General features: G+C 44.2%; 1 non-coding gene across 1 annotated transcript; it reads left to right on the top strand.

The window, feature by feature from the left end:
* Window positions 1–6,114: 6,114 nt before the first annotated feature.
* LOC122678626 lies at window positions 6,115–6,278 on the top strand. The gene has a single exon (XR_006336274.1). It is a non-coding gene; the product is annotated as a U1 spliceosomal RNA (small nuclear RNA).
* The last annotated feature ends 752 nt before the right edge of the window (window positions 6,279–7,030 follow it).

Genomic DNA, 7,030 nt, shown 5'->3' on the forward strand with positions numbered 1-7,030 from the left:
ACTTTTGGGGAAAATTCCTAAAAGCTATTTTGTGTTTCACCCTTTGAAAGGTAGTGCTTCACCCTAATTTAAAAAAAAAAGTTGCAAAAAAGTGTATCTTTAAGATGGAGTATTCTGCAATATTTAACTTTTCATAAATTATATTATTTCCCTCTACATGTTAGAATCCATTCTAAAACAAATGAAATCAACCTGTGTCATCACCAATGTCTTCCAATTTGCTGTAAATGAGAACCACGTTGGCGACAACTGTGCAGGAAATAGGGTGAGAGTCCTTGAGGGGAAAAAAATAGAAAGGAAAAAAGACACTTAATGAAATGCTTCAAAGAAGTACCAATATTGCTTGACCTGTCAGCAGACAACCTGCAGGTCCATACAGGGTTCATTATGTCCCCCATCTTATAACTTCTAAAGTGAATGTAATAGACACATTGAACTGATGTTCTATGTCTGCTCTAATAAGTGACCATGAGTTTAGCCTCTGAAAAGAACACACTTTTATTACCTTAAAAGAACACACTTTTATTATCTTCAATTTTGTTGGAGGCCAACAAAGTTCTCATTAGACTAAAATCAAAATGTCAAAAGGACTGCCTTACCTTCTGAAGGCTCTAAGGGATAATATGTTTCCTTGTCAATTCTAAAGGAGGAGGAGGGGAAAACAGAGGCAGAGTAAGGAGGAAGATGACCAGAGCCTGAATGGCAAAGAAAGTTCTAGTCCTGGTCCCAGAATAGCAGCTGCTCTCTCTTGAACTTCTCCTGACCTCATGGTGGACAGTTACACATGCCCAACCACCTCTTTCATCCTCCAACCCCCTTGGTTCCCATAAGAGCAGCCTCTTATCACATCCCCCTCCAGCCCCCTTCCATGCTCTGATTCTAGGGATTTTTTCTTTTTTGCCTAGGTCTCCTTAGAGCTAGCCACAGATTTCTCACCAGCACCCAAACCCTAGTCTGTGGCTCTGGAGAGTCCAAACCACAGAAATCTCCCAGGAGAAGAGGAAATGCAGGCCACATGTTCTCATGGGGTCACTCTGCAAAAATCTCAATCTGGCTGTTCAAAACATGCCAGGTTGATATTTGGGAAGATGCAAAAACTGTTTACAAAAAAAAAAACCAAACCAAAAAACCAACTCCTTTGTGCAGGTTATTGTTACATGGAATAACTTATACTATAAAACCCTAAACCAGGTGATCAATTCTCATTCTAAAGTCACAGATAAGCCTTAATAAGGGAAAGCAGGCTGTGAGTACTAATTACAGGAAATGAACAAAATTGGGGCAGATCCCACAAAGGCCCAGGTAGGAGAAGATTCTCAGGCCAATGGTTAAGCAACCTCCTGTATTAGTCAGCTCAGGCAAACCATACAAAATTACCATAGATTGGGTGGCTTACCTATCAGTCTGTTTTCACACATTCTGGAGGATGGTTGTCCAAGATAAAGAATCATGTCACGTTCATGTCATGTCATGTCAATTCAATTTATGATGCAAACACTCTTCCTGGCTTGCAAATGTTAGAGCAGATTTCTCACTGGGTCCTCTCCGGGCTTCTTCTCTGTGGTTGAGCTGGGGTAGGGCAGGAGCCCAAGCTCTCTGGTTTCTTTTCTCACAAGGACACTATCCTATCAGATCAGGACCCCAAGGCTATGGCCTCATTTAAGCTTATGCAAGTGAAAGTTATATCCTTGAGTCCTGTCTGACTCTTTGCAAGCCCATGGACTGTAGCCTACCAGGATCCTCCGGCTATGGGATTTTCCAGGCAAGAGTACTGGAGTGGGTTGCCATTTCCTTCTCTAGGGGATCCTCCCGGCCCAGGAATCAAACCCAGATTCCCGCATTGTAGGCAGACGCTTTACCTCTGAACCACCTTAATTGCTTCCTTAACGATAGAAGGCAGGAGGAGAAGGGGACAACAGAAGACAAGATGGTTGGATGGCATCACCGACTCAACGGACATGAGTTTGAGCAATCTCCAGATGTGAAGGACAGGGAAGCCTGGCATGCTGAAGGCCACAGCAGTTGCAAAGAGGTGGACATGACTGAACAACATCTTCCTCAAAATGCTTTCTCCAAATACAGCCCCACAGGGATTAGGGGTCAACATATGAATTAGGTGGTGGTGGGTGCTGGTGGTGGTGATATACATTCAGTTCCTAACACCCTCCCCAGCCTTCTCCCCCCATGAAGGCATTTGCAGCTCTCAGCTCTAGTCCCTAGGAACGTCCCAGGCACTGGCTACTCAGATTCATCTCCCCATAGACTTTCTCCTTCTCTCTCTCTCTCTCTGACTCTACTGCCTGAGCTCAGGGCACAGCTGTTGACTGGCTGATTCTAAGAAGCCGTGGATTGACTTGCTTTCACCTGGATGAGTTTCAGAAGGGAGCAGAAATGTGGTCACTGAGGATTCTGGCTGCGGTGGCAGGCTAATGCTTCCCCAAAGATGTCCACATCTGAGTCCCTGGAATCTGTGATTATGTTACTTGACATGGCAAAAGAGACTTTGCAGTGTGATTAAATTAAAGATCTTGAGATGGGCACTGCATGGAATCACAAAGGTCATATAGAGGGAGGAAAGAGAGTTGGTGTCAGAATAATGTGTTGTGAGAATAACTTGATCAGTTGTAACTAGCGGCCCATGAAAGTAGAATCTGGGCATCTTTTAGAGGCTGGACAAGGTAAACGGATTCTCCCCTAGCATCTCCAAGAACCACCACAACCCAACTGTCACATTGATTTTAGCCCAGGGAGATGCATCTTGAACTTCTGACCTCCAGAATCATAAGATAAGAAATGTGTGTTGTTTTAAGGCACTAAATATGTAGTGACATGTAACAGTAGCAATAGGAAACTCCTACAGTGGACCTCGGTGAATAAAGAATATTTAAAACCACTTATGGTGGGAATCTGTTACCATAGCTTTAGACCAATTACTCTATCCCCGGAAATGGGAACTTTCAAGCTATTTAATTCTCAGTGAAGAAAATGTAAATAATACTGGATGAGGTACAACCATCCCCATATAAGAGGCTGAAACCTCGCTTGCACTCAGGGATAAACATCTAATATGCTCCAAGACAGGGTTGTGCATGCCTGGTCTATTTGACACAGGGTTGCACTGTGTCAAATGGGGCACTGAATTTATAATGTTCTTCACTGGGCTAGCTGCAGGGCTGTCCTTTGTTATATCTTGATCAACTACTATCTGAACCCCCCTTTCCCTTGATGAGGAATTTCCCATATTCTGCAACTTCTAAGGATCACACACTTAGTTTTCTGAGGGGCTAAGATGTGGATCTATTACCAGGAACTGGCCACTCCCTACAAGTAACAAATACTCCAGCATTTAATAGGAGGTGAGAGACACAGGAGTGGGCCCTGGGATAATTCTTTCTGGCCACTACAACAGAAGAATCCCCCCACGACAAGATCTTTAGTTGAACACCAACCAGGTGCAGCAGAAGTCATGGAACCACGGGTGGTGTCTAGTGCCCAGGCCCAACAGGGTCAGCTGTGCAGTTAGAGGGTTTGTTACTGAGCAGAAGGCACCAGTGTCCTTTCCATTTGGTTTGTGTGCTGGCTTTCATCAGCCTTTTTTCTTCCTCCCAGTTTGTATAAATTCATTCTCCAGTTTTCTGGAGATTCTCTAAGGTATTACTAGCCCTGGATTTAAGTTTATGTCATATGAAAAGAGCCAGAATCTATTTCTGATACTGCAGAGATAGAAATGGGGGGGGGGGGGGGGGGAGGCAGAAAGCGAGATTCTTCGTGGAAGTTAACTGCATGCTGAGTTCCTTTGCTCTTCGCCCCAAGATTTTCCAGAAGTCACCTTCCCCCTTAAACCAAAGGCACCTCAAGGATCAAGTTACTCCATTTCCCCGTGCTCTCTGGTCGGAAAACACAAGTTGGCTGTCTTCTCCAGCCTCCCACTTCTCTGCCCTCAGGTCTAACCCAGTCTTCTGCAGTAAGAGAAAACAAATAGACAAACCTCACTCTCCAAGCAAACCTCACTCTCTCACGTCATCTTTCTTGCCCTTATTTTAGTCATCAGTTTCTATTTCAGAGTCCTCATTTCTTGTATTCTGTATGGTAAGCAAAGGAAAACCATGGTCCTTGGGATATCCTCAGAATGAAACAGGAAGAATCTGCACAGAAAACAAGTCCAACGAGTAGCACTTTGAGATGTAACCCGAAATCCGTATGTTTACACACATGAAATATACATATGCTTTTATTTTGTCTCTGTATTTCTATTCACTGTTTTCAGTTCAGTTCAGTTCAGTTTCTCAGTCATGTCCGACTTTTTGCGACCCCATGAATTGCAGCACGCCAGGCCTCCCTGTCCATCACCCACTCCCAGAATTTACTCAAACTCATGTCCATAGAGTTGGTGATGCCATCTAGCCATCTCATCCTCTGTTGTCCCCTTCTTCTCCTGCCCCCAATCCCTCCCAGCATCAGAGTCTTTTCCAATGAGTCAACTCTTGGCATGAGGTGGCCAAAATACTGGAGTGTCAGCTTCAACATCAGTCCTTCCAATGAACACCCAGGACTGATCTCCCTTAGGATGGACTGGTTGGATCTCCTTGCAGTCCAAGGGACTCTCAAGAGTCTTCTCCAACACCACAGTTCAAAAGCATCAATTCTTTGGTGCTCAGCCTTCTTCACAGTCCAACTCTGACACCCATACATTACCACTGGAAAAACCATAGCCTTGACTAGACAGACCTTTGTTGGCAAAGTAATGTCTCTGCTATTTAATATGTTATCTAGGTTGGTCATAACTTTCCTTCCAAGGATTAAGTGTCTTTTAATTTCATGGCTGCAGTCACCATCTGCAGTGATTTTGCAGCCCCAAAAAATAAAGTCTGACACTGTTTCCACTATTTCCCCATCTATTTCCCGTGTAGTGATGGGATCGAATGCCATGATCTTAGTTTTCTGAATGTTGAGCTTTAAGCCAACTTTTTCACTCTCCTCTTTCACTTTCATGAAGAGAATTTTTAGTTCTTCACTTTCTGCCATAAGGGTGGTGTCATCTGCATATCTGAGGTTATTGATATTTCTCCCGGCAATCTTGAGTCCAGCTTGTGCTTCTGCCAGCCCAGCGTTTCTCATGATGTACTCTGCATATAAGTTAAATAAGCAGGGTGACAATAGACAGCCTTGATGTATTCCTTTTCCTATTTGGAGCCAGTCTGTTGTTCCATGTCCAGTTCTAACTGTTGCTTCCTGACATGTTTTTACAACTTATTTATTACTTAAAAACTTTTGTATCAGTGTAACACACGATCCCTAAATTTCTCTCCTCGGCGTGCAATCCAGCCCGAAGGGTCAGACTCCGAGGAGGCTGGCAAAATCCGTCCGGATCTCCATGTATGTGTATGGCTGAATCCCTTCGCTATTCACCTGAAACTACCACAACATTGTTAACTGGCTATACCCAAATAAAAGATAAAAATTTTAAAGTGCAAAGAAATAAAAAAAACCCATGTATGTCTCATTTAAACAGTGAAGGTTATATTGCTGAGTCGTGTTGGACTTTTTGCAAGCCCATAGATTGTAGCCTACCAGGATCCGCCGTCTATGGATTTTTTTCAGACAAGAGTATTGGAGTGGGTTAGCCATTTCTTCAGGGGACCCTCGCGACCTAGGAATCGAACCCGGGTTTCCCGGATTGTAAACTGACGCTTTACCGCCTGAGCCACCAAAGACGCCCAAGGTCTTTTCTATCGTTGTAACTATGTCGATTGCTAACGTTGATGAAGTCATGACGTCACTTCCCGTCACAGGGGACTCGCCACTGGTCATCTCCACAGGGGTGGGTTGGGTTGAAGAAGAGGAGCCGCCTTAGAGGTCCCGAATGGGGTTGGTTTATGTAAATCTTGCAGTGAAGTGGTCCTGTTCCTAGCGAGCCACTTCACTCGTTACGGAAATTTTCATGAGATTTTGTTGGATATGTTTTTTTAGAAGAGTTATTTGGAGGGACTGAGGGGTGTGGGAAAGGAGAGGGTGCGGAGGATAGTGGAAGAACTGCGGGGAAACGGCAAAGTCAGCGTGTGTGTACAGTGAACGTGTCTAAGGCTGTGCGGGGGGCAGGGGGAAGGTCAACTCATACTTACCTGGCAGAGGAGATACCATGATCAAGAAGGTGGTTCTCCCAGGGCGAGGCTCACCCATTGCACTCCGGGTGTGTTGACCTCTGCGATTTCCTCAAATAGGGGAAACTCGACTGTATAATTTATGGTAGTGGGGGACTGCGTGCGCGCTTTCCCCTAATAACTAAGTAATAACTGCAGACTTAATCCATGTTTCCTTGGCAGTGATTTAGTTATTCAGTTGTATCTGACTCTTGTGGTTCCCACGGAGTGTAGTTTGCCAGGCTTCTCTGTGAGATTTTTTCAAGGCAAAAATACTTGAGTGGGTCACTATTTTTTTCCCCAGGGAATCTTCTTAACCTGGAAATCACACTCGGGTCTCCTCGCATCAGGTGGCCCAAGGACTGCAGTTTCAGCTTCAATACTGGTTCTTCCAATAAACACCGTGAACTGATCTTCTTTAGGATGAACTCGTTGGATCTCCTTGCAGCCCAAGGGACCCTCAAGAGTCTTCTCCAACACCACATTTCAAAAGCATCAATTCTTCAGCACTCAGCTTTCTTTATAGTCCACCTCTCACATCCATATATGACCACTGGAAAAACCATAGCCTTGACTAGACAGACCTTTGTTGGCAAAGTAATGTCTCTGCTGTTTAATATGCTATCTAGGTTGGTCATAACTTTCCTTCCAAGGAGTAAGTGTCTTTTTATTTCATGGCTGCAATCACCATCTGCAGTGATTTTGGAACCCAGAGAAATAGCCACTGTTTCCACTGTTTCCACTGTTTCCCCATCTATTTGCCATGAAGTGATGGCACTGAATGCCATGATCTTAGTTTTCTGAGTGTTGAGTTTTAAGCCAACTTTTTCACTCTCCTCTTTCACTTTCATCAAGAGAATTTTTACTTCTTCACTTTGTGCCATAAGGGT

Source organism: Cervus elaphus, chromosome 20, assembly GCF_910594005.1.
Source record: "Cervus elaphus chromosome 20, mCerEla1.1, whole genome shotgun sequence".
Taxonomy (NCBI): Eukaryota; Metazoa; Chordata; class Mammalia; order Artiodactyla; family Cervidae; genus Cervus; species Cervus elaphus.